This window comes from Amaranthus tricolor, chromosome 6, assembly GCF_026212465.1.
Source record: "Amaranthus tricolor cultivar Red isolate AtriRed21 chromosome 6, ASM2621246v1, whole genome shotgun sequence".
Classification (NCBI taxonomy): domain Eukaryota; kingdom Viridiplantae; phylum Streptophyta; class Magnoliopsida; order Caryophyllales; family Amaranthaceae; genus Amaranthus; species Amaranthus tricolor.
This window is the reverse complement of record NC_080052.1, coordinates 11825248-11852043: the sequence shown is the minus strand read 5'-3', so window position 1 is coordinate 11852043 and position 26796 is coordinate 11825248. Positions and strand designations below refer to the sequence as shown.

The 26796-nt window shown below is 44.4% G+C and overlaps 27 non-coding genes across 27 annotated transcripts; all 27 read left to right on the top strand.

Moving 5' to 3' along the window:
- The first annotated feature begins 9651 nt into the window (after positions 1-9651).
- Positions 9652-9770, top strand: LOC130816617 (5S ribosomal RNA). Its single transcript, XR_009043155.1, has one exon. It is a non-coding gene; the product is annotated as a 5S ribosomal RNA (ribosomal RNA).
- Positions 9771-10298: 528 nt separating this feature from the next.
- On the top strand, positions 10299-10417 carry LOC130817242 (5S ribosomal RNA). Its single transcript, XR_009043755.1, has one exon. It is a non-coding gene; the product is annotated as a 5S ribosomal RNA (ribosomal RNA).
- Positions 10418-10968: 551 nt separating this feature from the next.
- Positions 10969-11087, top strand: LOC130817200 (5S ribosomal RNA). The gene has a single exon (XR_009043715.1). It is a non-coding gene; the product is annotated as a 5S ribosomal RNA (ribosomal RNA).
- A 528-nt stretch (positions 11088-11615) lies between these two features.
- On the top strand, positions 11616-11734 carry LOC130817240 (5S ribosomal RNA). Its single transcript, XR_009043753.1, has one exon. It is a non-coding gene; the product is annotated as a 5S ribosomal RNA (ribosomal RNA).
- A 528-nt stretch (positions 11735-12262) lies between these two features.
- LOC130817239 (5S ribosomal RNA) lies at positions 12263-12381 on the top strand. Its single transcript, XR_009043752.1, has one exon. It is a non-coding gene; the product is annotated as a 5S ribosomal RNA (ribosomal RNA).
- A 551-nt stretch (positions 12382-12932) lies between these two features.
- On the top strand, positions 12933-13051 carry LOC130817199 (5S ribosomal RNA). Its single transcript, XR_009043714.1, has one exon. It is a non-coding gene; the product is annotated as a 5S ribosomal RNA (ribosomal RNA).
- Positions 13052-13579: 528 nt separating this feature from the next.
- Positions 13580-13698, top strand: LOC130817238 (5S ribosomal RNA). Its single transcript, XR_009043751.1, has one exon. It is a non-coding gene; the product is annotated as a 5S ribosomal RNA (ribosomal RNA).
- Positions 13699-14249: 551 nt separating this feature from the next.
- Positions 14250-14368, top strand: LOC130817203 (5S ribosomal RNA). The gene has a single exon (XR_009043718.1). It is a non-coding gene; the product is annotated as a 5S ribosomal RNA (ribosomal RNA).
- A 528-nt stretch (positions 14369-14896) lies between these two features.
- On the top strand, positions 14897-15015 carry LOC130817237 (5S ribosomal RNA). Its single transcript, XR_009043750.1, has one exon. It is a non-coding gene; the product is annotated as a 5S ribosomal RNA (ribosomal RNA).
- Positions 15016-15566: 551 nt separating this feature from the next.
- On the top strand, positions 15567-15685 carry LOC130817198 (5S ribosomal RNA). Its single transcript, XR_009043713.1, has one exon. It is a non-coding gene; the product is annotated as a 5S ribosomal RNA (ribosomal RNA).
- Positions 15686-16213: 528 nt separating this feature from the next.
- LOC130817236 (5S ribosomal RNA) lies at positions 16214-16332 on the top strand. Its single transcript, XR_009043749.1, has one exon. It is a non-coding gene; the product is annotated as a 5S ribosomal RNA (ribosomal RNA).
- A 557-nt stretch (positions 16333-16889) lies between these two features.
- On the top strand, positions 16890-17008 carry LOC130816616 (5S ribosomal RNA). Its single transcript, XR_009043154.1, has one exon. It is a non-coding gene; the product is annotated as a 5S ribosomal RNA (ribosomal RNA).
- A 535-nt stretch (positions 17009-17543) lies between these two features.
- Positions 17544-17662, top strand: LOC130817197 (5S ribosomal RNA). Its single transcript, XR_009043712.1, has one exon. It is a non-coding gene; the product is annotated as a 5S ribosomal RNA (ribosomal RNA).
- A 528-nt stretch (positions 17663-18190) lies between these two features.
- LOC130816615 (5S ribosomal RNA) lies at positions 18191-18309 on the top strand. Its single transcript, XR_009043153.1, has one exon. It is a non-coding gene; the product is annotated as a 5S ribosomal RNA (ribosomal RNA).
- A 558-nt stretch (positions 18310-18867) lies between these two features.
- LOC130816726 (5S ribosomal RNA) lies at positions 18868-18986 on the top strand. The gene has a single exon (XR_009043266.1). It is a non-coding gene; the product is annotated as a 5S ribosomal RNA (ribosomal RNA).
- A 382-nt stretch (positions 18987-19368) lies between these two features.
- LOC130817196 (5S ribosomal RNA) lies at positions 19369-19487 on the top strand. The gene has a single exon (XR_009043711.1). It is a non-coding gene; the product is annotated as a 5S ribosomal RNA (ribosomal RNA).
- A 528-nt stretch (positions 19488-20015) lies between these two features.
- Positions 20016-20134, top strand: LOC130816613 (5S ribosomal RNA). Its single transcript, XR_009043151.1, has one exon. It is a non-coding gene; the product is annotated as a 5S ribosomal RNA (ribosomal RNA).
- A 558-nt stretch (positions 20135-20692) lies between these two features.
- Positions 20693-20811, top strand: LOC130816705 (5S ribosomal RNA). Its single transcript, XR_009043244.1, has one exon. It is a non-coding gene; the product is annotated as a 5S ribosomal RNA (ribosomal RNA).
- A 383-nt stretch (positions 20812-21194) lies between these two features.
- Positions 21195-21313, top strand: LOC130816352 (5S ribosomal RNA). The gene has a single exon (XR_009042891.1). It is a non-coding gene; the product is annotated as a 5S ribosomal RNA (ribosomal RNA).
- A 550-nt stretch (positions 21314-21863) lies between these two features.
- LOC130816612 (5S ribosomal RNA) lies at positions 21864-21982 on the top strand. Its single transcript, XR_009043149.1, has one exon. It is a non-coding gene; the product is annotated as a 5S ribosomal RNA (ribosomal RNA).
- A 557-nt stretch (positions 21983-22539) lies between these two features.
- Positions 22540-22658, top strand: LOC130816611 (5S ribosomal RNA). The gene has a single exon (XR_009043148.1). It is a non-coding gene; the product is annotated as a 5S ribosomal RNA (ribosomal RNA).
- Positions 22659-23216: 558 nt separating this feature from the next.
- Positions 23217-23335, top strand: LOC130817194 (5S ribosomal RNA). The gene has a single exon (XR_009043709.1). It is a non-coding gene; the product is annotated as a 5S ribosomal RNA (ribosomal RNA).
- Positions 23336-23863: 528 nt separating this feature from the next.
- On the top strand, positions 23864-23982 carry LOC130817234 (5S ribosomal RNA). The gene has a single exon (XR_009043748.1). It is a non-coding gene; the product is annotated as a 5S ribosomal RNA (ribosomal RNA).
- Positions 23983-24533: 551 nt separating this feature from the next.
- On the top strand, positions 24534-24652 carry LOC130816358 (5S ribosomal RNA). Its single transcript, XR_009042897.1, has one exon. It is a non-coding gene; the product is annotated as a 5S ribosomal RNA (ribosomal RNA).
- A 529-nt stretch (positions 24653-25181) lies between these two features.
- LOC130817233 (5S ribosomal RNA) lies at positions 25182-25300 on the top strand. The gene has a single exon (XR_009043747.1). It is a non-coding gene; the product is annotated as a 5S ribosomal RNA (ribosomal RNA).
- Positions 25301-25850: 550 nt separating this feature from the next.
- Positions 25851-25969, top strand: LOC130816641 (5S ribosomal RNA). The gene has a single exon (XR_009043179.1). It is a non-coding gene; the product is annotated as a 5S ribosomal RNA (ribosomal RNA).
- A 559-nt stretch (positions 25970-26528) lies between these two features.
- LOC130816548 (5S ribosomal RNA) lies at positions 26529-26647 on the top strand. Its single transcript, XR_009043076.1, has one exon. It is a non-coding gene; the product is annotated as a 5S ribosomal RNA (ribosomal RNA).
- Positions 26648-26796: the final 149 nt, after the last annotated feature.

Below are 26796 nucleotides of genomic sequence, written 5' to 3'. Positions count from 1 at the left end.
TGGGCTTGTTGCTTCATCGGATTCATATGTTCTGTTTGTGTTATGTTGCTTTTGATAATCTTTTGTATTTCTGGTAATCTGGTAATACTGTGTTAATATATGACATAACTATTTTTTGTATTTCTTCTGGTGGAGGTTAATCTGTTTGTGTTCCTTCTTCGTGTTTGCTGGAAGCCTGGAACTGATGTTCATTGTTTTTTTTTTCATTTTTCTGTTTCATTTTTATCGTTTTTTTTGATTTTTTTGATTTTTCTGTTTGTGTTATGTAAATGTTTACTCCATTTTTCTTTATGTTTTGCAAGATTCATATGTTCTGGGCTTGTTGCTTCATCGGATTCATATGTTCTGTTTGTGTTATGTTGCTTTTGATAATCTTTTGTATTTCTGGTAATCTGGTAATACTGTGTTAATATATGACATAAGTGTTTTTTGTATTTCTTCTGGTGGAGGTTAATCTGTTTGTGTTAATACTGTGTTCTGGTAATCTGTTTGTGTTAGGTAATGGATACTATTGAATCTAAACATGTTCAAGTTGACTCAGAAGAAGATCTGGTGGAGGTTAAAAGTAGTGACACAAAAAATAATAATGATCTTAAAAACAAAGGTAACAAAACATTTCATATATCTGGCAAGAATTTTAAACAACAACGTAGACTTACATCTGGTGTGTGGGTGAACTTTGAATTTGTGGATGAAACTGATGAAGATGGAAATTTGTTATGTAAATGTAAAAAAAGTGAAAAAACGTTTAGGGCAGATAGTAAAATGGGGACAGGAAATTTAATTCGTCATGTAAAAAATTGTAAAATGAGGACATTTCGTGATGTTAGTCAAATGATATTGGAGAATTCCACTGCTGGTTTAGCAAATAAATTGCCTGTATTTGATGTCGCTATTTTTCGTGAACTATTAGCTCTTGCAATTGTAAGACATGATCTCCCTTTCCCATTTGTTGAATATGAAGGGATTAGGAGATTATTTAGTTATTTGAATCCTACGACTAAAACAATTTCACGTAATACATCTTAGTCTGATGTAGTTAAGATGTATGAAAGGGAGAAAGAGAATTTGAAGTTTTTGTTAGGTTCAATTAGTAGTAGAATTTGCCTTACTTCTGATTGTTAGAGTTCAATAACCTCAGATGGATATATCACTTTAACTGCACATTATGTTGATGATAATTGGGTCTTAAAAAAGAAGTTGTTGAATTTTTGTTTTATGCCTCCTCCTCATACGGGAGTTCATTTAAGTGATCATGTGTGTTCCTTGTTGAAAGAATGGGGTATTTTGCAAAATATTTTTAGCATTACTCTTGATAATGCGGCTTCAAATGATGTGTTTGCGGATTGTCTTAAGGGGGAGCTTGAATTGTTATGTGCAGGAGAATTTTTTCATGTGAGGTGTTGTGCACATATCATGAACTTAGTAGTTCAAGATGGATTGAAAGAAATTGATGATGCTGTGATTAAGGTGAGAGAAAGTGTGAAATATTGTAAGGGATCACAAGCTAGAAAACAACGTTTCTTAAGTTGTATTGAGCATGTAGGCCTTCAAAGCTCTAAGGGTTTAAAACAAGATGTCATAACACGATGGAATTCCACATATTTAATGCTTGAAAGTGCATTGTATTACAAGAAAGCTTTAATTCATTTTCAGAAAGTTGATGCAAACTATATTCATTGTCCTACTGCGGAAGAATGGGCTAAAATTGAAAAAATTTTCAAGTTTTTAAAAGTTTTTTATGAAGCTACTCTTGCTTTTTCTGGGACTAGATATCCTACTGCTAACTTATACTTTCCTAATGTGATGAGGGTAAGATTGCTTTTAAAAAGTGAGATGGAGAGTACGGATGGTTTTATGAAGAAAATGGCTTGTAAGATGTATGAAAAATTTGGAAAATATTGGAGTGATTTTAGCATTATTATGGCAGTCGCTGTTGTGTTAGATCCTAGGTTTAAGCTTCAATTTGTTCAATGGAGCTTCAAAAAAGTTTATGGAGATGGTGTTGATTATGAGGAACAAGTGGCTAAGGTGAGGGAGAAAATACAAGAAATTTATAATATTTATGCTCTTAAACTATTTGCAACTTCTCCAAGACAAAAATATGGAAGTTTACATGTTGAAAATATTGAAGATGCTACCGATGAGTTTATGACCGTAAGTTTATGATTTTTTTCCATAATTATATAAGTTTTTTTTTTCTTTACCTTTTATAGATTTGATGTAAATGCTTGTTTTATAGGACTTTGATAGTTTCTCTAGTGAGCATAGTACCGTGAGTATGAAATCTGATTTGCAGATGTATTTTGAGGAGCAACTAGTGCCTCGTTCAGTTAATCTTGATATTCTTGCGCATTGAAAGACAAATGTATCTCGTTATCCGGTACTTTCTTTAATGGCTAGAGATATTCTTGCCATTCCTATATCTACCGTGGCTTCCGAATCTGCCTTTAGCATTGGTGGACGGGTACTTGATTGCTATCGAAGTGCTTTGAAGCCAAATATTGTCCAAGCTATTGTTTGTCTAAAGGATTGGACATTTGAAGGAGGTAATTTTCTATACACTAATATGTCTAAGTTAATATTGGTTTTGGTTAGTTGCTTTTATTAGTGTTAATATTTTTGTTTGTTTGATAACTTATATTTTGGTTTGTTAATGAAGCAAAAATGGAATCACAATTGGATGAGCTTTGTGGGATGGTAATGAAGATTAAAGTTGATGAAGAAGAAGACATATCTTACCCTAGTCCAAGTCCAAGTCCAAGTCCAAGTCCATGTCAAAGTCTCGATCAACATGAATTCAGCTCAAAAGCATCTTCCTCGGCCACCATATTTTAGATTGTGATGATTTGTAGAAACTAGAAACTAATTATGATACTTGTTATGAATATGATGAATGATGATAGATTGATAGTTGAACTTTGAAGCATGTTTAATTTTATTATGAAATGTAAATATAATGTTTGGGTCAAATGGGTCAAATGACCTGAAATATATGGGTTTAATGACCCATTTAATTAGCAGGTTAAATGGTCATTAGCAGGTTGACCCGACCTGCTACAGATTAGGTCGGGGTTTCAATTTTTGACCCATTTAATTAAATGGGTTAGGTTCAAGTAAAGGGTCTATTGACCCATTTATATATGACCCGAACCTGAAAATGACCCAACCCGACCTGTTTGACACCCCTAAATGGTTGCAACCCATGCTCAAGTATGGCGTAGTTGGCATAGCACTATTTCTAAGGTTGTTATCTATACTTAGTATTTTAAAAACTCTTACCAAGAAAGACTCAGGTTAGGGGGTTCCTTAAAGAGGTTAGGAGGTTCCAACGTTTGGCTTTGGGCTGTTGGTTGGCTTTGGCAGGTAGTGGGGCTGGGTTGGGTTAGGATTTAGAGTTTTTTTTTTTAAAACAAATAGCTGACTGACACGCGTTCACAGTGAGCCCCACTAATAGATTCCATCCAAAAATCCGTTAGATGGTGGTAAAATCAAATTTTTGGATTTTGTTTTGGGGTGTTATAATAAAAGTTTAAAATTTTGTGGTGTTATAATCTATTTTTTGTAAAATTTGTGGTCTTATTTTCTAATTTTTCCTTTTTATTTATAATACAGCTAGTCTCTTGAAAGACCGTCTCTTTGAGAGACGTATTTCAATCCCAGCCTATTAAAGATTAATGCCTACTTATCGTATTCTTATTGCTTATTTACATTATCCTTAATGCCTACTTATAATATTTTAAATGTCCACTTATATCATTCTTAATGCCTACCTATAATATTTTAAAAAATATATAATGGAACGATCCAATTAGATATGGTTGCTCAAAGAGACCGTCTTTCACCAGACATTGTGTTGATAATACTATAATTTTAGGGTTTTACGAAGTATGGAGTACTCTTCTCTTTTAAAAAAAAACTCTTCTTCTTAACAAACCATTGATTCTTTGCCTCTCTCTTACAAGTATAACCTGAAAAGAAAAGCAGCAGCGGTGCGATGAATATGAAGAGCGTCTACTTATTTATGACTCATTTTGGAAGCAGCATGGCTCACACCTTGTTCTCCATCCCCAGAGACCTCTGTAATCGTGAATGCGACGAGAAAAAACCTTCCGACCAAAGAAGAATTGAGCCAATCATTAAATTCCCTGCCTCAGAATACCCTCTAAAGATGGCCTGTGCGAAATTGGGTTCCAGGCTTTACATCTTTGGCGGAGAGCGCGAGTGTTCACCTTGTTTTTCCGGTTCAGAGTCGGACCCCAATTTGATTTATCCTCTCGATGTGTATGTGTTTGATGAAAACCACAAAATACAGAAATTAAAAGTGGGGATGAATACTGGTAAGCCTACTCCGGTGGCGTTCACTGCGGACGGAAAATTGTTCATTCTTGGCAGTTGCGGTGGACCAAATCTGATTAGCTGCAACAGCGTCAAACCGACGGACTTACCCTCCTCGTCGTTGCGGTTTTTCGAGGTGTTTGATCCCACCACCAACGAGTGGACAATCCTGGATGACCCACCTGATGCAAAACGAAGGCTGATTAAGGCCTTGGCTATGCAATGATTAATGTTGTGCGGAAATGTGGCTTGTTACTCTTCACAGAAACTATAAAGGATAACGAAAAGAACACTAATTGGTCACAAACAGAACCAAGAACTGACTTGGTCACAAACAGAACCAGAACTGACTTCATGATTTTCTGGTGATGATGGTTGATCTGTATTCCTTCCCTATTACTCACGCTAAACTCACACGTTACAAAGCCTTCCAGACTTTGTTTTCAAGTTTCCTTAAACGATCAAGGTTGCTCTACAACTCTTAATATTCCAAGGAACAAAGGTTACTCCGTAGCCTTTGATGAAGTTGCAAACAACTTCAGAGAAAACATTAATCAATTTTCTGAATTACCTCTTGTATTACTTTGAATGATCAAAACTAAAACATTCCTATTACACAAGTGAGACTCTCCTTATATAGAGATCTCAATTAACATAACAAGCTATAAAGTCACCCACCTAATTAAAAAGAACACGTGCTAATACATGGCGTTTAAAACTGAATACAGAAAACAATAAACACTTGGACAAATTCTAATTCTGCAAAACTGTCGACTAGCCCACCTTCAGCACAGCTTCTAGGATTCCACGTGGACTGTTAGCATGGTCCTAGGCCCTTGATGGCTTGGCCCGTGTGCAAAGATGACGTCCCAGGCTTGATCAGGGTCCAAATGATCCATGTCTGAACTTAGGAGACTCAGCAAGGTCTGTTGGTTAACAGACTACTCTGTTTCCCTAGTGCTGCTGTCTGTTTGGCTTTTCATGTCCATTATGCTGTTCTTCGATGATTGCTTGGCTTCCTTGAACCCATTCTTTGTTCTTGGGCCTAATCTCAACTCTTGGAAAGCAACAAGGGTTGGCGCTTGTCCTCATGAAGATTTGGCGTGGATGTAAAGTCAGAAGCACTGTTTTGTTCTTGCACACTGTCTGTATGGGCTTTATCACTTGAAACATTTGTTTCAACTCCTCCCTCTTGGGGAAGAATTGTCCTCAATTCTTGAACAGGCTCATACAAGGTGAGATCTCCTATATTGAAGGTGGAGGAGATGTTGTATTCCTCTGGTAGCTCAATCTTGAATGCATTAGGGCCATACTATTGCAGAACTGTAAATGGACCAATGGCTCTTTACATGAGTTTGTTCTTTCGTAGATGAGGGAATCATTCCTTTCTGATGTGAACCCAAAAAAGATCACCTACTTTGATAGGCTGTTTTGCTCTGTGAATCTTGTATGGGTGGCTTAGGTGCCTTAGGTGGAATGGCTTTATGTGGGGTAAGGGCACTAACTCCTTCTTCACATTGTGCCTAAGGATGTATGTGTTGGTGTAGACATCATGTTTGGTCCCTTCTGTCATACTGCCATGGCCTCCCTAACAACAAGTGACATGCATCCATCTCAAGCACATCACACAGCGAATCATCAGTGTATTTTCCTAAGGTCAATCTAACTAAGCACTGTCTGCTTACAGATCCACTAGCCTTGTTGTCCAGCCACTTCATCTTATAAGGGTGAGGATGGGGTTTGGTTGCTAGGCCTAACTCACTCACTAGCTGTTGGCTCACACAGTTGGATTCACTCCCACCATCAATGATCAAATCACACACGTTCCCCTGTACTTTACACTTGGTCTGGAATATATTTTCCCTCTGGTCTGATTTCTTAGCCCTAGGTGTAGTTTGGAAGCTCCTCCTAATGATCAGGCTGTACTGCTCCTCCTAATGATCAGGCTGTACCTGTCCAATTCTTCCTCCTCCTCTTCCTCATTGTCTCCCTCAAACCTATGCCTTGTTCCATCCTCCTCTCTATGTAAGTGCCATCTTCATCACTAAGGATAGGTGGGTAGATCTCTTCTTCTTGAGCATTCCTTGAAACTAGGATCTTCTTAGGTCGAGTTTCCTATCTAATCTCTTCCCATTCCCTCATGGTGAAGGCTCTAGCATTAGGGCAGTCCCTCTTATAGTGTCCTCCCATTGCATTTGAAACAGACTATATCCTTTGGATGTGTCTCAACTCTAACAGTGCCAGCTTTCTGATTATTACTTGGTGGGTCTTTCCTAGGTGCAGTGAGGGTGTTTGGATTCCTAAGAGTGAAGGTCCTAGGGGTCCTGCTGTAGGAAGTACTAGGCTGCTGCTTCTTGTTACTGGCATACCTCTCAACCTCTATGGCCAAGTTTCCTGCTGTGTGGACCGTGAGATTGGGTGCGTAAATCAGTTGTCCCCTATTTTCTTCCCTTAGCCCTGCTATGAACTTACCCACTCTTAATCCCTCATCATAATTGACATTGCACAACACAGTGAGCCTTTCCCAATCCTGAATATACTCTTTCACTGATTTGTTCCCTTGTGTTAAGGTATTAAACTGAACATACGGTTGCTGTCTGTAGGCTGGGGGTACATAATTCCTTCTCATGTGCTTCTTGTGTTTTTCCCAAATTTTAATCCTACCCCTCTCCTCCCTAAGTCTCAGTTTCTGCAATCCCTCTAACCAGGTAGAAGCTATCTTCGTTAATTTCACCTTGGCCAATTTAAACTGTTGGTCTGCTGGTGTTTCCCTAAATTCAAAGTATTGGTCCATCCTATTCTCCCAATCTAGATAATGTTCTGGGTCATGAGTATAACCATCAAAGTCAGGGATGTCAATTTTCATTGTTCGATCTTCGTGGTTTCGAGGATTAGGGTTTGGCGGTCTATTATTCTGGATTTCTAGTGCTGAGCGATTTATTACCTGCATCATCTCACGCATACAATCTTCTATTGAAACAATTTTCTCCTCTGTATTCATACTCATAATCAAACAGTACAAGAAAATAATAAAACAGAAATAACAAGAAAACGTTAAATTCACAAATACAGAAATCTAATGCCAGCCAGAATTCAGTGTACTGGTGTGTGTTTTGTGACTGAATTGTATGAAAATCCTTAAAATGAATGACAAAATGAAATCAAGATAGGAGGAATCGCTCCCTGAATATGGTAGAGACAATGTTGAATGATTCTGCACGTTATCGCCTGGTGATCGCCCTTCAATTCCCTTCTCTGAAATTCTCAGAATAGAATGTAGACTCTTCTTGATATATCCCTTTTTGTGCGCACTTTGTCCCCTTCGTGAACCGTGCTCTGATACCAATTTGATGCAAAACGAAGGCTGATTAAGGCCTTGGCTATGCAATGATTAATGTTGTGCGGAAATGTGGCTTGTTACTCTTCACAGAAACTACAAAGGATAACGAAAAGAACACTAATTGGTCACAAACAGAACCAAGAACTGACTTCATGATTTTCTGGTGATGATGGTTGATCTGTATTCCTTCCCTATTACTCACGCTAAACTCACACGTTACAAAGCCTTCCAGACTTTGTTTCCAGGTTTCCTTAAAGGATCAAGGTTGCTCCACAACTCTTAATACTCCAAGGAACAAAGATTACTCCGTAGCCTTTGATGAAGTTGCAAACAACTTCAGAGAAAACATAAATCAATTTTCTGAATTACCTCTTGTATTACTTTGAATGATCAAAACTAAAACATTCCTATTACACAAGTGAGACTCTCCTTATATAGAGATCTCAATTAACATAACGGCTATAAAGTCACCCACCTAATTAAAAAGAACACGTGCTAATACATGGCGTTTAAAACTGAATACAGAAAACAATAAACACTTGGACAAATTCTAATTCTGCAAAACTGTCGACTAGCCCACCTTCAGCACAACTTCTAGGATTCCACGTGGACTGTTAGCATGGTCCTAGGCCCTTGATGGCTTGGCCCGTGTGCAAAGATGACGTCCCAGGCTTGATCAGGGTCCAAATGATCCAAGTCTGAACTTAGGAGACTCAGCAAGGTCTGTTGCTTAACAGACTGCTCTGTTTCCCTAATGCTGCTGTCTGTTTGGCTTTTCGTGTCCATTATGCTGTTCTTCGATGATTGCTTGGATTCCTTGAACCCATTCTGTGTTCTTGGGCCTAATATCAACTCTTGGAAAGCAGCAAGGGTTGGCGCTTGTCCTTCATGAAGATTTGGCGTGGATGTAAAGTCAGAAGCACTGTTTTGTTCTTGCACACTGTCTGTGTGGGCTTTATCACTTGAAACATTTGTTTCACCACCTGTCACTACCCCCACCATCTGGGTTTCCTCCCCAGTGATGGTTGGTCGGAAGGTGTACTTATATGGGCGGTTTCTCAGTAAGGGCGTATCTGGGGTTCTGTTCTTCCATCTGGACTCGTACCAATGGGAATGGGCACGGATTGGTTCCAATGATGCAAATTTTCCACAACTGCGCCGCCATAGGCCTGGTCGCATTCTAATTGGTGACACCTACTATGGGCTCGTCCAGCTAGGTGCCTTGGTGGTGCGCCAGAGGATAACAGAAGAGGATGAGCAACTACTATTCTGCATCCCTAGTGGTACACATAGTCTCAGCACAAATGGGTTTTGCCACCTTGGGGACTCCAATTTCTGCACAGTAGTCACTGGCTCTTTACTGGAACCTGGGGTCCCGCTCCATTTTGGAATGCTTGATCAGAATCGCCGCTTTTTTTCTATTCGGGTTTTCCCTTTTTTTTTTTATCGTTTTCATTTGCGAATTCTTTCCGCTCCACTTGAGCAAAAGGCATTTCGGTGATTATAGTAATATACTCTTTGGAAATTTTATTTATAAAAATATAACTCGCAACCGGGTCCCGACCTCGAATTTACGGGCACTCGAAGGTAAGGACCCGTTGACGCGGGTCGATGCGCATACGAACGAATTGTTCGAAAGAGGCGTGCATCGGTGCGTTCGTGTAAGCGGAAATTGCACCGGACCCGTCGGAACTCCCCGCGGAAGCGTGCCTGGCATGGATGGCCTCTTGAATTCCAAGTGTTGCGCGGATTTCATAAACATTTTGTCTTTTTTTTGTTGCGAGTTCACCTTGCTTTTACAGACGGCGGACTCTTTTGGGAATGGGACAATACCGGGAGGGTGAAAAACAGTGTTTGGGAAGAAGAAGGCTCGAAATAGGGGTCTCGGTTGCGAGTTTACGAGCTTTGGAATGCTCTGGGTTTTTTTTTTGGTCGGCAATGCGCATGTATACAAATTGTTACGGTGATTGAACGGGTGCGATCATACCAGCACTAATGCACCGGATCCCATCAGAACTCCGCAGTTAAGCGTGCTTGGGCGAGAGTAGTACTAGGATGGGTGACCTCCTGGTAAGTCCTCGTGTTGCACCCCTTTTTCCCTTCTTTTTTTTTTATCGTTTTCATTTGCGAATTCTTTCCGCTCCACTTGAGCAAAAGGAATTTCGGTGATTATAGTAATATACTCTTTGGAAGTAATTTTATTTATAAAAATATAACTCGCAACCGGGTCCCGACCTCGAATTTACGGGCACTCGAAGGTAAGGACCCGTTGACGCGGGTCGATGCGCATACGAACGAATTGTTCAAAAGAGGCGTGCATCGGTGCGTTCGTGTAAGCGGAAATTGCACCGGACCCGTCGGAACTCCCCGCGGAAGCGTGCCTGGCAATGATGGCCTCTTGATTTCCAAGTGTTGCGCGGATTTCATAAACATTTTGTCTTTTTTACAGACGGCGGACTCTTTTGGGAATGAGACAATACCGGGAGGGTGAAAAACAGTGTTTGGGAAGAACAAGGCTCGAAATAGGGGTCTCGGTTGCGAGTTTACGAGCTTCGGAATGCTCTGGGTTTTTTTTTTGGTCGGCAATGCGCATGTATACAAATTGTTACGGTGAATGAACGGGTGCGATCATACCAGCACTAATGCACCGGATCCCATCAGAACTCCGCAGTTAAGCGTGCTTGGGCGAGAGTAGTACTAGGATGGGTGACCTCCTGGGAAGTCCTCGTGTTGCACCCTTTTTTCCCTTCTTTTTTTTTTATCGTTTTCATTTGCGAATTCTTTCCGCTCCACTTGAGCAAAAGGAATTTCGGTGATTATAGTAATATACTCTTTGGAAGTAATTTTATTTATAAAAATATAACTCGCAACCGGGTCCCGACCTCGAATTTACGGGCACTCGAAGGTAAGGACCCGTTGACGCGGGTCGATGCGCATACGAACGAATTGTTCGAAAGAGGCGTGCATCGGTGCGTTCGTGTAAGCGGAAATTGCACCGGACCCGTCGGAACTCCCCGCGGAAGCGTGCCTGGCAATGATGGCCTCTTGATTTCCAAGTGTTGCGCGGATTTCATAAACATTTTGTCTTTTTTTGTTGCGAGTTCACCTTGCTTTTACAGACGGCGGACTCTTTTGGGAATGGGACAATACCGGGAGGGTGAAAAACAGTGTTTGGGAAGAAGAAGGCTCGAAATAGGGGTCTCGGTTGCGAGTTTACGAGCTTTGGAATGCTCTGGGTTTTTTTTTTGGTCGGCAATGCGCATGTATACAAATTGTTACGGTGATTGAACGGGTGCGATCATACCAGCACTAATGCACCGGATCCCATCAGAACTCCGCAGTTAAGCGTGCTTGGGCGAGAGTAGTACTAGGATGGGTGACCTCCTGGGAAGTCCTCGTGTTGCACCCCTTTTTCCCTTCTTTTTTTTTTATCGTTTTCATTTGCGAATTCTTTCCGCTCCACTTGAGCAAAAGGAATTTCGGTGATTATAATAATATACTCTTTGGAAGTAATTTTATTTATAAAAATATAACTCGCAACCGGGTCCCGACCTCGAATTTACGGGCACTCGAAGGTAAGGACCCGTTGACGCGGGTCGATGCGCATACGAACGAATTGTTCGAAAGAGGCGTGCATCGGTGCGTTCGTGTAAGCGGAAATTGCACCGGACCCGTCGGAACTCCCCGCGGAAGCGTGCCTGGCAATGATGGCCTCTTGATTTCCAAGTGTTGCGCGGATTTCATAAACATTTTGTCTTTTTTACAGACGGCGGACTCTTTTGGGAATGGGACAATACCGGGAGGGTGAAAAACAGTGTTTGGGAAGAAGAAGGCTCGAAATAGGGGTCTCGGTTGCGAGTTTACGAGCTTTGGAATGCTCTGGGTTTTTTTTTTGGTCGGCAATGCGCATGTATACAAATTGTTACGGTGAATGAACGGGTGCGATCATACCAGCACTAATGCACCGGATCCCATCAGAACTCCGCAGTTAAGCGTGCTTGGGCGAGAGTAGTACTAGGATGGGTGACCTCCTGGGAAGTCCTCGTGTTGCACCCTTTTTTCCCTTCTTTTTTTTTTATCGTTTTCATTTGCGAATTCTTTCCGCTCCACTTGAGCAAAAGGAATTTCGGTGATTATAGTAATATACTCTTTGGAAGTAATTTTATTTATAAAAATATAACTCGCAACCGGGTCCCGACCTCGAATTTACGGGCACTCGAAGGTAAGGACCCGTTGACGCGGGTCGATGCGCATACGAACGAATTGTTCGAAAGAGGCGTGCATCGGTGCGTTCGTGTAAGCGGAAATTGCACCGGACCCGTCGGAACTCCCCGCGGAAGCGTGCCTGGCAATGATGGCCTCTTGATTTCCAAGTGTTGCGCGGATTTCATAAACATTTTGTCTTTTTTACAGACGGCGGACTCTTTTGGGAATGGGACAATACCGGGAGGGTGAAAAACAGTGTTTGGGAAGAAGAAGGCTCGAAATAGGGGTCTCGGTTGCGAGTTTACGAGCTTTGGAATGCTCTGGGTTTTTTTTTTGGTCGGCAATGCGCATGTATACAAATTGTTACGGTGAATGAACGGGTGCGATCATACCAGCACTAATGCACCGGATCCCATCAGAACTCCGCAGTTAAGCGTGCTTGGGCGAGAGTAGTACTAGGATGGGTGACCTCCTGGGAAGTCCTCGTGTTGCACCCTTTTTTCCCTTCTTTTTTTTTTATCGTTTTCATTTGCGAATTCTTTCCGCTCCACTTGAGCAAAAGGAATTTCGGTGATTATAGTAATATACTCTTTGGAAGTAATTTTATTTATAAAAATATAACTCGCAACCGGGTCCCGACCTCGAATTTACGGGCACTCGAAGGTAAGGACCCGTTGACGCGGGTCGATGCGCATACGAACGAATTGTTCGAAAGAGGCGTGCATCGGTGCGTTCGTGTAAGCGGAAATTGCACCGTACCCGTCGGAACTCCCCGCGGAAGCGTGCCTGGCAATGATGGCCTCTTGATTTCCAAGTGTTGCGCGGATTTCATAAACATTTTGTCTTTTTTTGTTGCGAGTTCACCTTGCTTTTACAGACGGCGGACTCTTTTGGGAATGGGACAATACCGGGAGGGTGAAAAACAGTGTTTGGGAAGAAGAAGGCTCGAAATAGGGGTCTCGGTTGCGAGTTTACGAGCTTTGGAATGCTCTGGGTTTTTTTTTTGGTCGGCAATGCGCATGTATACAAATTGTTACGGTGATTGAACGGGTGCGATCATACCAGCACTAATGCACCGGATCCCATCAGAACTCCGCAGTTAAGCGTGCTTGGGCGAGAGTAGTACTAGGATGGGTGACCTCCTGGGAAGTCCTCGTGTTGCACCCCTTTTTCCCTTCTTTTTTTTTTATCGTTTTCATTTGCGAATTCTTTCCGCTCCACTTGAGCAAAAGGAATTTCGGTGATTATAATAATATACTCTTTGGAAGTAATTTTATTTATAAAAATATAACTCGCAACCGGGTCCCGACCTCGAATTTACGGGCACTCGAAGGTAAGGACCCGTTGACGCGGGTCGATGCGCATACGAACGAATTGTTCGAAAGAGGCGTGCATCGGTGCGTTCGTGTAAGCGGAAATTGCACCGGACCCGTCGGAACTCCCCGCGGAAGCGTGCCTGGCAATGATGGCCTCTTGATTTCCAAGTGTTGCGCGGATTTCATAAACATTTTGTCTTTTTTACAGACGGCGGACTCTTTTGGGAATGGGACAATACCGGGAGGGTGAAAAACAGTGTTTGGGAAGAAGAAGGCTCGAAATAGGGGTCTCGGTTGCGAGTTTACGAGCTTTGGAATGCTCTGGGTTTTTTTTTTGGTCGGCAATGCGCATGTATACAAATTGTTACGGTGAATGAACGGGTGCGATCATACCAGCACTAATGCACCGGATCCCATCAGAACTCCGCAGTTAAGCGTGCTTGGGCGAGAGTAGTACTAGGATGGGTGACCTCCTGGGAAGTCCTCGTGTTGCACCCTTTTTTCCCTTCTTTTTTTTTTATCGTTTTCATTTGCGAATTCTTTCCGCTCCACTTGAGCAAAAGGAATTTCGGTGATTATAGTAATATACTCTTTGGAAGTAATTTTATTTATAAAAATATAACTCGCAACCGGGTCCCGACCTCGAATTTACGGGCACTCGAAGGTAAGGACCCGTTGACGCGGGTCGATGCGCATACGAACGAATTGTTCGAAAGAGGCGTGCATCGGTGCGTTCGTGTAAGCGGAAATTGCACCGGACCCGTCGGAACTCCCCGCGGAAGCGTGCCTGGCAATGATGGCCTCTTGATTTCCAAGTGTTGCGCGGATTTCATAAACATTTTGTCTTTTTTTGTTGCGAGTTCACCTTGCTTTTACATACGGCGGACTCTTTTGGGAATGGGACAATACCGGGAGGGTGAAAAACAGTATTTGGGAAGAAGAAGGCTCGAAAGAGGGGTCTCGGTTGCGAGTTTACGAGCTTTGGAATGCTCTGGGTTTTTTTTTTGGTCGGCAATGCGCATGTATACAAATTGTTACGGTGATTGAACGGGTGCGATCATACCAGCACTAATGCACCGGATCCCATCAGAACTCCGCAGTTAAGCGTGCTTGGGCGAGAGTAGTACTAGGATGGGTGACCTCCTGGGAAGCCCTCGTGTTGCACCCCTTTTTCCCTTCTTTTTTTTTTATCGTTTTCATTTGCGAATTCTTTCCGCTCCACTTGAGCAAAAGGAATTTCGGTGATTATAGTAATATACTCTTTGGAAGTAATTTTATTTATAAAAATATAACTCGCAACCGGGTCCCGACCTCGAATTTACGGGCACTCGAAGGTAAGGACCCGTTGACGCGGGTCGATGCGCATACGAACGAATTGTTCGAAAGAGGCGTGCATCGGTGCGTTCGTGTAAGCGGAAATTGCACCGGACCCGTCGGAACTCCCCGCGGAAGCGTGCCTGGCAATGATGGCCTCTTGATTTCCAAGTGTTGCGCGGATTTCATAAACATTTTGTCTTTTTTACAGACGGCGGACTCTTTTGGGAATGGGACAATACCGGGAGGGTGAAAAACAGTGTTTGGGAAGAAGAAGGCTCGAAATAGGGGTCTCGGTTGCGAGTTTACGAGCTTCGGAATGCTCTGGGTTTTTTTTTTGGTCGGCAATGCGCATGTATACAAATTGTTACGGTGAATGAACGGGTGCGATCATACCAGCACTAATGCACCGGATCCCATCAGAACTCCGCAGTTAAGCGTGCTTGGGCGAGAGTAGTACTAGGATGGGTGACCTCCTGGGAAGTCCTCGTGTTGCACCCTTTTTTCCCTTCTTTTTTTTTTATCGTTTTCATTTGCGAATTCTTTCCGCTCCACTTGAGCAAAAGGAATTTCGGTGATTATAGTAATATACTCTTTGGAAGTAATTTTATTTATAAAAATATAACTCGCAACCGGGTCCCGACCTCGAATTTACGGGCACTCGAAGGTAAGGACCCGTTGACGCGGGTCGATGCGCATACGAACGAATTGTTCGAAAGAGGCGTGCATCGGTGCGTTCGTGTAAGCGGAAATTGCACCGGACCCGTCGGAACTCCCCGCGGAAGCGTGCCTGTTAATGATGGCCTCTTGATTTCCAAGTGTTGCGCGGATTTCATAAACATTTTGTCTATTTTTGTTGCGAGTTCACCTTGCTTTTACAGACGGCGGACTCTTTTGGGAATGGGACAATACCGGGAGGGTGAAAAACAGTGTTTGGGAAGAAGAAGGCTCGAAATAGGGGTCTCGGTTGCGAGTTTACGAGCTTTGGAATGCTCTGGGTTTTTTTTTTGGTCGGCAATGCGCATGTATACAAATTGTTACGGTGATTGAACGGGTGCGATCATACCAGCACTAATGCACCGGATCCCATCAGAACTCCGCAGTTAAGCGTGCTTGGGCGAGAGTAGTACTAGGATGGGTGACCTCCTGGGAAGTCCTCGTGTTGCACCCCTTTTTCCCTTCTTTTTTTTTTATCGTTTTCATTTGCGAATTCTTTCCGCTCCACTTGAGCAAAAGGAATTTCGGTGATTATAATAATATACTCTTTAGAAGTAATTTTATTTATAAAAATATAACTCGCAACCGGGTCCCGACCTCGAATTTACGGGCACTCGAAGGTAAGGACCCGTTGACGCGGGTCGATGCGCATACGAACGAATTGTTCGAAAGAGGCGTGCATCGGTGCGTTCGTGTAAGCGGAAATTGCACCGGACCCGTCGGAACTCCCCGCGGAAGCGTGCCTGGCAATGATGGCCTCTTGATTTCCAAGTGTTGCGCGGATTTCATAAACATTTTGTCTTTTTTACAGACGGCGGACTCTTTTGGGAATGGGACAATACCGGGAGGGTGAAAAACAGTGTTTGGGAAGAAGAAGGCTCGAAATAGGGGTCTCGGTTGCGAGTTTACGAGCTTTGGAATGCTCTGGGTTTTTTTTTTGGTCGGCAATGCGCATGTATACAAATTGTTACGGTGAATGAACGGGTGCGATCATACCAGCACTAATGCACCGGATCCCATCAGAACTCCGCAGTTAAGCGTGCTTGGGCGAGAGTAGTACTAGGATGGGTGACCTCCTGGGAAGTCCTCGTGTTGCACCCTTTTTCCCTTCTTCTTTTTTTTTTTTTTTATCGTTTTCATTTGCGAATTCCTTCCGCTCCACTTGAGCAAAAGGAATTTCGGTGATTATAGTAATATACTCTTTGGAATTAATTTTATTTATAAAAATATAACTCGCAACCGGGTCCCGACCTCGAATTTACGGGCACTCGAAGGTAAGGACCCGTTGACGCGGGTCGATGCGCATACGAACGAATTGTTCGAAAGAGGCGTGCATCGGTGCGTTCGTGTAAGCGGAAATTGCACCGGACCCGTCGGAACTCCCCGCGGAAGCGTGCCTGGCAATGATGGCCTCTTGATTTCCAAGTGTTGCGCGGATTTCATAAACATTTTGTCTTTTTTTGTTGCGAGTTCACCTTGCTTTTACATACGGCGGACTCTTTTGGGAATGGGACAATACCGGGAGGGTGAAAAACAGTATTTGGGAAGAAGAAGGCTCGAAAGAGGGGTCTCGGTTGCGAGTTTACGAGCTTTGGAATGCTCTGGGTTTTTTTTTGGTCGGCAATGCGCATGTATACAAATTGTTACGGTGAATGAACGGGTGCGATCATACCAGCACTAATGCACCGGATCCCATCAGAACTCCGCAGTTAAGCGTGCTTGGGCGATAGTAGTACTAGGATGGGTGACCTCCTGGGAAGTCCTCGTGTTGCACCCCTTTTTCCCTTCTTCTTTTTTTTTTTTTTATCGTTTTCATTTGCGAATTCCTTCCGCTCCAGTTGAGCAAAAGGAATTTCGGTGATTATAGTAATATACTCTTTGGAATTAATTTTATTTATAAAAATATAACTCGCAACCGGGTCCCGACCTCGAATTTACGGGCACTCGAAGGTAAGGACCCGTTGACGCGGGTCGATGCGCATACGAACGAATTGTTCGAAAGAGGCGTGCATCGGTGCGTTCGTGTAAGCGGAAATTGCACCGGACCCGTCGGAACTCCCCGCGGAAGCGTGCCTGGCAATGATGGCCTCTTGATTTCCAAGTGTTGCGCGGATTTCATAAACATTTTGTCTTTTTTACAGACGGCGGACTCTTTTGGGAATGGGACAATACCGGGAGGGTGAAAAACAGTATTTGGGAAGAAGAAGGCTCGAAAGAGGGGTCTCGGTTGCGAGTTTACGAGCTTTGGAATGCTCTGGGTTTTTTTTTTGGTCGGCAATGCGCATGTATACAAATTGTTACGGTGATTGAACGGGTGCGATCATACCAGCACTAATGCACCGGATCCCATCAGAACTCCGCAGTTAAGCGTGCTTGGGCGAGAGTAGTACTAGGATGGGTGACCTCCTGGGAAGTCCTCGTGTTGCACCCCTTTTTCCCTTCTTTTTTTTTTATCGTTTTCATTTGCGAATTCTTTCCGCTCCACTTGAGCAAAAGGAATTTCGGTGATTATAGTAATATACTCTTTGGAAGTAATTTTATTTATAAAAATATAACTCGCAACCGGGTCCCGACCTCGAATTTACGGGCACTCGAAGGTAAGGACCCGTTGACGCGGGTCGATGCGCATACGAACGAATTGTTCGAAAGAGGCGTGCATCGGTGCGTTCGTGTAAGCGGAAATTGCACCGGACCCGTCGGAACTCCCCGCGGAAGCGTGCCTGGCAATGATGGCCTCTTGATTTCCAAGTGTTGCGCGGATTTCATAAACATTTTGTCTTTTTTACAGACGGCGGACTCTTTTGGGAATGGGACAATACCGGGAGGGTGAAAAACAGTGTTTGGGAAGAAGAAGGCTCGAAATAGGGGTCTCGGTTGCGAGTTTACGAGCTTTGGAATGCTCTGGGTTTTTTTTTTGGTCGGCAATGCGCATGTATACAAATTGTTACGGTGAATGAACGGGTGCGATCATACCAGCACTAATGCACCGGATCCCATCAGAACTCCGCAGTTAAGCGTGCTTGGGCGATAGTAGTACTAGGATGGGTGACCTCCTGGGAAGTCCTCGTGTTGCACCCCTTTTTCCCTTCTTCTTTTTTTTTTTTTTATCGTTTTCATTTGCGAATTCCTTCCGCTCCACTTGAGCAAAAGGAATTTCGGTGATTATAGTAATATACTCTTTGGAAGTAATTTTATTTATAAAAATATAACTCGCAACCGGGTCCCGACCTCGAATTTACGGGCACTCGAAGGTAAGGACCCGTTGACGCGGGTCGATGCGCATACGAACGAATTGTTCGAAAGAGGCGTGCATCGGTGCGTTCGTGTAAGCGGAAATTGCACCGGACCCGTCGGAACTCACCGCGGAAGCGTGCCTGGCATGGATGGCCTCTTGATTTCCAAGTGTTGCGCGGATTTCATAAACATTTTGTCTTTTTTTTGTTGCGAGTTCACCTTGCTTTTACAGACGGCGGACTCTTTTGGGAATGGGACAATACCGGGAGGGTGAAAAACAGTATTTGGGAAGAAGAAGGCTCGAAAGAGGGGTCTCGGTTGCGAGTTTACGAGCTTTGGAATGCTCTGGGTTTTTTTTTGTTCGGCAATGCGCATGTATACAAATTGTTACGGTGAATGAACGGGTGCGATCATACCAGCACTAATGCACCGGATCGCATCAGAACTCCGCAGTTAAGCGTGCTTAGGCGAGAGTAGTACTAGGATGGGTGACTTCCTGGGAAGTCCTCGTGTCCCGACCTCGAATTTACGGGCACTCGAAGGTAAGGACCCGTTGACGCGGGTCGATGCGCATACGAACGAATTGTTCGAAAGAGGCGTGCATCGGTGCGTTCGTGTAAGCGGAAATTGCACCGGACCCGTCGGAACTCCCCGCGGAAGCGTGCCTGGCAATGATGGCCTCTTGATTTCCAAGTGTTGCGCGGATTTCATAAACATTTTGTCTTTTTTACAGACGGCGGACTCTTTTGGGAATGGGACAATACCGGGAGGGTGAAAAACAGTATTTGGGAAGAAGAAGGCTCGAAAGAGGGGTCTCGGTTGCGAGTTTACGAGCTTTGGAATGCTCTGGGTTTTTTTTTGGTCGGCAATGCGCATGTATACAAATTGTTACGGTGATTGAACGGGTGCGATCATACCAGCACTAATGCACCGGATCCCATCAGAACTCCGCAGTTAAGCGTGCTTGGGCGAGAGTAGTACTAGGATGGGTGACCTCCTGGGAAGTCCTCGTGTTGCACCCCTTTTTCCCTTCTTTTTTTTTTATCGTTTTCATTTGCGAATTCTTTCCGCTCCACTTGAGCAAAAGGAATTTCGGTGATTATAGTAATATACTCTTTGGAAGTAATTTTATTTATAAAAATATAACTCGCAACCGGGTCCCGACCTCGAATTTACGGGCACTCGAAGGTAAGGACCCGTTGACGCGGGTCGATGCGCATACGAACGAATTGTTCGAAAGAGGCGTGCATCGGTGCGTTCGTGTAAGCGGAAATTGCACCGGACCCGTCGGAACTCCCCGCGGAAGCGTGCCTGGCAATGATGGCCTCTTGATTTCCAAGTGTTGCGCGGATTTCATAAACATTTTGTCTTTTTTACAGACGGCGGACTCTTTTGGGAATGGGACAATACCGGGAGGGTGAAAAACAGTGTTTGGGAAGAAGAAGGCTCGAAATAGGGGTCTCGGTTGCGAGTTTACGAGCTTTGGAATGCTCTGGGTTTTTTTTTTGGTCGGCAATGCGCATGTATACAAATTGTTACGGTGAATGAACGGGTGCGATCATACCAGCACTAATGCACCGGATCCCATCAGAACTCCGCAGTTAAGCGTGCTTGGGCGATAGTAGTACTAGGATGGGTGACCTCCTGGGAAGTCCTCGTGTTGCACCCCTTTTTCCCTTCTTCTTTTTTTTTTTTTTATCGTTTTCATTTGCGAATTCCTTCCGCTCCACTTGAGCAAAAGGAATTTCGGTGATTATAGTAATATACTCTTTGGAAGTAATTTTATTTATAAAAATATAACTCGCAACCGGGTCCCGACCTCGAATTTACGGGCACTCGAAGGTAAGGACCCGTTGACGCGGGTCGATGCGCATACGAACGAATTGTTCGAAAGAGGCGTGCATCGGTGCGTTCGTGTAAGCGGAAATTGCACCGGACCCGTCGGAACTCACCGCGGAAGCGTGCCTGGCATGGATGGCCTCTTGATTTCCAAGTGTTGCGCGGATTTCATAAACATTTTGTCTTTTTTTTGTTGCGAGTTCACCTTGCTTTTACAGACGGCGGACTCTTTTGGGAATGGGACAATACCGGGAGGGTGAAAAACAGTATTTGGGAAGAAGAAGGCTCGAAAGAGGGGTCTCGGTTGCGAGTTTACGAGCTTTGGAATGCTCTGGGTTTTTTTTTGTTCGGCAATGCGCATGTATACAAATTGTTACGGTGAATGAACGGGTGCGATCATACCAGCACTAATGCACCGGATCGCATCAGAACTCCGCAGTTAAGCGTGCTTGGGCGAGAGTAGTACTAGGATGGGTGACCTCCTGGGAAGTCCTCGTGTCCCGACCTCGAATTTACGGGCACTCGAAGGTAAGGACCCGTTGACGCGGGTCGATGCGCATACGAACGAATTGTTCGAAAGAGGCGTGCATCGGTGCGTTCGTGTAAGCGGAAATTGCACCGGACCCGTCGGAACTCCCCGCGGAAGCGTGCCTGGCAATGATGGCCTCTTGATTTCCAAGTGTTGCGCGGATTTCATAAACATTTTGTCTTTTTTACAGACGGCGGACTCTTTTGGGAATGGGACAATACCGGGAGGGTGAAAAACAGTGTTTGGGAAGAAGAAGGCTCGAAATAGGGGTCTCGGTTGCGAGTTTACGAGCTTTGGAATGCTCTGGGTTTTTTTTTTGGTCGGCAATGCGCATGTATACAAATTGTTACGGTGAATGAACGGGTGCGATCATACCAGCACTAATGCACCGGATCCCATCAGAACTCCGCAGTTAAGTGTGCTTGGGCGAGAGTAGTACTAGGATGGGTGACCTCCTGGGAAGTCCTCGTGTTGCACCCTTTTTTCCCTTCTTTTTTTTTTATCGTTTTCATTTGCGAATTCTTTCCGCTCCACTTGAGCAAAAGGAATTTCGGTGATTATAGTAATATACTCTTTGGAAGTAATTTTATTTATAAAAATATAACTCGCAACCGGGTCTCGACCTCGAATTTACGGGCACTCGAAGGTAAGGACCCGTTGACGCGGGTCGATGCGCATACGAACGAATTGTTCGAAAGAGGCGTGCATCGGTGCGTTCGTGTAAGCGGAAATTGCACCGGACCCGTCGGAACTCCCCGCGGAAGCGTGCCTGGCAATGATGGCCTCTTGATTTCCAAGTGTTGCGCGGATTTCATAAACATTTTGTCTTTTTTTGTTGCGAGTTCACCTTGCTTTTACATACGGCGGACTCTTTTGGGAATGGGACAATACCGGGAGGGTGAAAAACAGTATTTGGGAAGAAGAAGGCTCGAAAGAGGGGTCTCGGTTGCGAGTTTACGAGCTTTGGAATGCTCTGGGTTTTTTTTTGGTCGGCAATGCGCATGTATACAAATTGTTACGGTGAATGAACGGGTGCGATCATACCAGCACTAATGCACCGGATCCCATCAGAACTCCGCAGTTAAGCGTGCTTGGGCGATAGTAGTACTAGGATGGGTGACCTCCTGGGAAGTCCTCGTGTTGCACCCCTTTTTCCCTTCTTCTTTTTTTTTTTTTTATCGTTTTCATTTGCGAATTCCTTCCGCTCCACTTGAGCAAAAGGAATTTCGGTGATTATAGTAATATACTCTTTGGAATTAATTTTATTTATAAAAATATAACTCGCAACCGGGTCCCGACCTCGAATTTACGGGCACTCGAAGGTAAGGACCCGTTGACGCGGGTCGATGCGCATACGAACGAATTGTTCGAAAGAGGCGTGCATCGGTGCGTTCGTGTAAGCGGAAATTGCACCGGACCCGTCGGAACTCCCCGCGGAAGCGTGCCTGGCAATGATGGCCTCTTGATTTCCAAGTGTTGCGCGGATTTCATAAACATTTTGTCTTTTTTTGTTGCGAGTTCACCTTGCTTTTACATACGGCGGACTCTTTTGGGAATGGGACAATACCGGGAGGGTGAAAAACAGTATTTGGGAAGAAGAAGGCTCGAAAGAGGGGTCTCGGTTGCGAGTTTACGAGCTTTGGAATGCTCTGGGTTTTTTTTTGGTCGGCAATGCGCATGTATACAAATTGTTACGGTGAATGAACGGGTGCGATCATACCAGCACTAATGCACCGGATCCCATCAGAACTCCGCAGTTAAGCGTGCTTGGGCGATAGTAGTACTAGGATGGGTGACCTCCTGGGAAGTCCTCGTGTTGCACCCCTTTTTCCCTTCTTCTTTTTTTTTTTTTTATCGTTTTCATTTGCGAATTCCTTCCGCTCCACTTGAGCAAAAGGAATTTCGGTGATTATAGTAATATACTCTTTGGAAGTAATTTTATTTATAAAAATAAAACTCGCAACCGGGTCCTGACCTCGAATTTACGGGCACTCGAAGGTAAGGACCCGTTGACGCGGGTCGATGCGCATACGAACGAATTGTTCGAAAGAGGCGTGCATCGGTGCGTTCGTGTAAGCGGAAATTGCACCGGACCCGTCGGAACTCCCCGCGGAAGCGTGCCTGGCAATGATGGCCTCTTGATTTCCAAGTGTTGCGCGGATTTCATAAACATTTTGTCTTTTTTTGTTGCGAGTTCACCTTGCTTTTACATACGGCGGACTCTTTTGGGAATGGGACAATACCGGGAGGGTGAAAAACAGTATTTGGGAAGAAGAAGGCTCGAAAGAGGGGTCTCGGTTGCGAGTTTACGAGCTTTGGAATGCTCTGGGTTTTTTTTTTGGTCGGCAATGCGCATGTATACAAATTGTTACGGTGATTGAACGGGTGCGATCATACCAGCACTAATGCACCGGATCCCATCAGAACTCCGCAGTTAAGCGTGCTTGGGCGAGAGTAGTACTAGGATGGGTGACCTCCTGGGAAGTCCTCGTGTTGCACCCCTTTTTCCCTTCTTTTTTTTTTATCGTTTTCATTTGCGAATTCTTTCCGCTCCACTTGAGCAAAAGGAATTTCGGTGATTATAGTAATATACTCTTTGGAAGTAATTTTATTTATAAAAATATAACTCGCAACCGGGTCCCGACCTCGAATTTACGGGCACTCGAAGGTAAGGACCCGTTGACGCGGGTCGATGCGCATACGAACGAATTGTTCGAAAGAGGCGTGCATCGGTGCGTTCGTGTAAGCGGAAATTGCACCGGACCCGTCGGAACTCCCCGCGGAAGCGTGCCTGGCAATGATGGCCTCTTGATTTCCAAGTGTTGCGCGGATTTCATAAACATTTTGTCTTTTTTACAGACGGCGGACTCTTTTGGGAATGGGACAATACCGGGAGGGTGAAAAACAGTGTTTGGGAAGAAGAAGGCTCGAAATAGGGGTCTCGGTTGCGAGTTTACGAGCTTTGGAATGCTCTGGGTTTTTTTTTTGGTCGGCAATGCGCATGTATACAAATTGTTACGGTGAATGAACGGGTGCGATCATACCAGCACTAATGCACCGGATCCCATCAGAACTCCGCAGTTAAGCGTGCTTGGGCGAGAGTAGTACTAGGATGGGTGACCTCCTGGGAAGTCCTCGTGTTGCACCCTTTTTTCCCTTCTTTTTTTTTTATCGTTTTCATTTGCGAATTCTTTCCGCTCCACTTGAGCAAAAGGAATTTCGGTGATTATAGTAATATACTCTTTGGAAGTAATTTTATTTATAAAAATATAACTCGCAACCGGGTCCCGACCTCGAATTTACGGGCACTCGAAGGTAAGGACCCGTTGACGCGGGTCGATGCGCATACGAACGAATTGTTCGAAAGAGGCGTGCATCGGTGCGTTCGTGTAAGAGGAAATTGCACCGGACCCGTCGGAACTCCCCGCGGAAGCGTGCCTGGCAATGATGGCCTCTTGATTTCCAAGTGTTGCGCGGATTTCATAAACATTTTGTCTTTTTTTGTTGCGAGTTCACCTTGCTTTTACATACGGCGGACTCTTTTGGGAATGGGACAATACCGGGAGGGTGAAAAACAGTATTTGGGAAGAAGAAGGCTCGAAAGAGGGGTCTCGGTTGCGAGTTTACGAGCTTTGGAATGCTCTGGGTTTTTTTTTTGGTCGGCAATGCGCATGTATACAAATTGTTACGGTGATTGAACGGGTGCGATCATACCAGCACTAATGCACCGGATCCCATCAGAACTCCGCAGTCAAGCGTGCTTGGGCGAGAGTAGTACTAGGATGGGTGACCTCCTGGGAAGTCCTCGTGTTGCACCCCTTTTTCCCTTCTTTTTTTTTTTATCGTTTTCATTTGCGAATTCTTTCCGCTCCACTTGAGCAAAAGGAATTTCGGTGATTATAGTAATATACTCTTTGGAAGTAATTTTATTTATAAAAATATAACTCGCAACCGGGTCCCGACCTCGAATTTACGGGCACTCGAAGGTAAGGACCCGTTGACGCGGGTCGATGCGCATACGAACGAATTGTTCGAAAGAGGCGTGCATCGGTGCGTTCGTGTAAGCGGAAATTGCACCGGACCCGTCGGAACTCCCCGCGGAAGCGTGCCTGGCAATGATGGCCTCTTGATTTCCAAGTGTTGCGCGGATTTCATAAACATTTTGTCTTTTTTACAGACGGCGGACTCTTTTGGGAATGGGACAATACCGGGAGGGTGAAAAACAGTGTTTGGGAAGAAGAAGGCTCGAAATAGGGGTCTCGGTTGCGAGTTTACGAGCTTTGGAATGCTCTGGGTTTTTTTTTTGGTCGGCAATGCGCATGTATACAAATTGTTACGGTGAATGAACGGGTGCGATCATACCAGCACTAATGCACCGGATCCCATCAGAACTCCGCAGTTAAGCGTGCTTGGGCGAGAGTAGTACTAGGATGGGTGACCTCCTGGGAAGTCCTCGTGTTGCACCCTTTTTTCCCTTCTTTTTTTTTTATCGTTTTCATTTGCGAATTCTTTCCGCTCCACTTGAGCAAAAGGAATTTCGGTGATTATAGTAATATACTCTTTGGAAGTAATTTTATTTATAAAAATATAACTCGCAACCGGGTCCCGACCTCGAATTTACGGGCACTCGAAGGTAAGGACCCGTTGACGCGGGTCGATGCGCATACGAACGAATTGTTCGAAAGAGGCGTGCATCGGTGCGTTCGTGTAAGCGGAAATTGCACCGGACCCGTCGGAACTCCCCGCGGAAGCGTGCCTGGCAATGATGGCCTCTTGATTTCCAAGTGTTGCGCGGATTTCATAAACATTTTGTCTTTTTTTGTTGCGAGTTCACCTTGCTTTTACATACGGCGGACTCTTTTGGGAATGGGACAATACCGGGAGGGTGAAAAACAGTATTTGGGAAGAAGAAGGCTCGAAAGAGGGGTCTCGGTTGCGAGTTTACGAGCTTTGGAATGCTCTGGGTTTTTTTTTGGTCGGCAATGCGCATGTATACAAATTGTTACGGTGAATGAACGGGTGCGATCATACCAGCACTAATGCACCGGATCCCATCAGAACTCCGCAGTTAAGTGTGCTTGGGCGATAGTAGTACTAGGATGGGTGACCTCCTGGGAAGTCCTCGTGTTGCACCCCTTTTTCCCTTCTTCTTTTTTTTTTTTTTTATCGTTTTCATTTGCGAATTCCTTCCGCTCCACTTGAGCAAAAGGAATTTCGGTGATTATAGTAATATACTCTTTGGAAGTAATTTTATTTATAAAAATATAACTCGCAACCGGGTCCCGACCTCGAATTTACGGGCACTCGAAGGTAAGGACCCGTTGACGCGGGTCGATGCGCATACGAACGAATTGTTCGAAAGAGGCGTGCATCGGTGCGTTCGTGTAAGCGGAAATTGCACCGGACCCGTCGGAACTCCCCGCGGAAGCGTGCCTGGCAATGATGGCCTCTTGATTTCCAAGTGTTGCGCGGATTTCATAAACATTTTGTCTTTTTTTGTTGCGAGTTCACCTTGCTTTTACATACGGCGGACTCTTTTGGGAATGGGACAATACCGGGAGGGTGAAAAACAGTATTTGGGAAGAAGAAGGCTCGAAAGAGGGGTCTCGGTTGCGAGTTTACGAGCTTTGGAATGCTCTGGGTTTTTTTTTTGGTCGGCAATGCGCATGTATACAAATTGTTACGGTGATTGAACGGGTGCGATCATACCAGCACTAATGCACCGAATCCCATCAGAACTCCGCAGTTAAGCGTGCTTGGGCGAGAGTAGTACTAGGATGGGTGACCTCCTGGGAAGTCCTCGTGTTGCACCCCTTTTTTTCTTCTTTTTTTTTTATCGTTTTCATTTGCGAATTCTTTCCGCTCCACTTGAGCAAAAGGAATTTCAGTGATTATAGTAATATACTCTTTGGAAGTAATTTTATTTATAAAAATATAACTCGCAACCGGGTCCCGACCTCGAA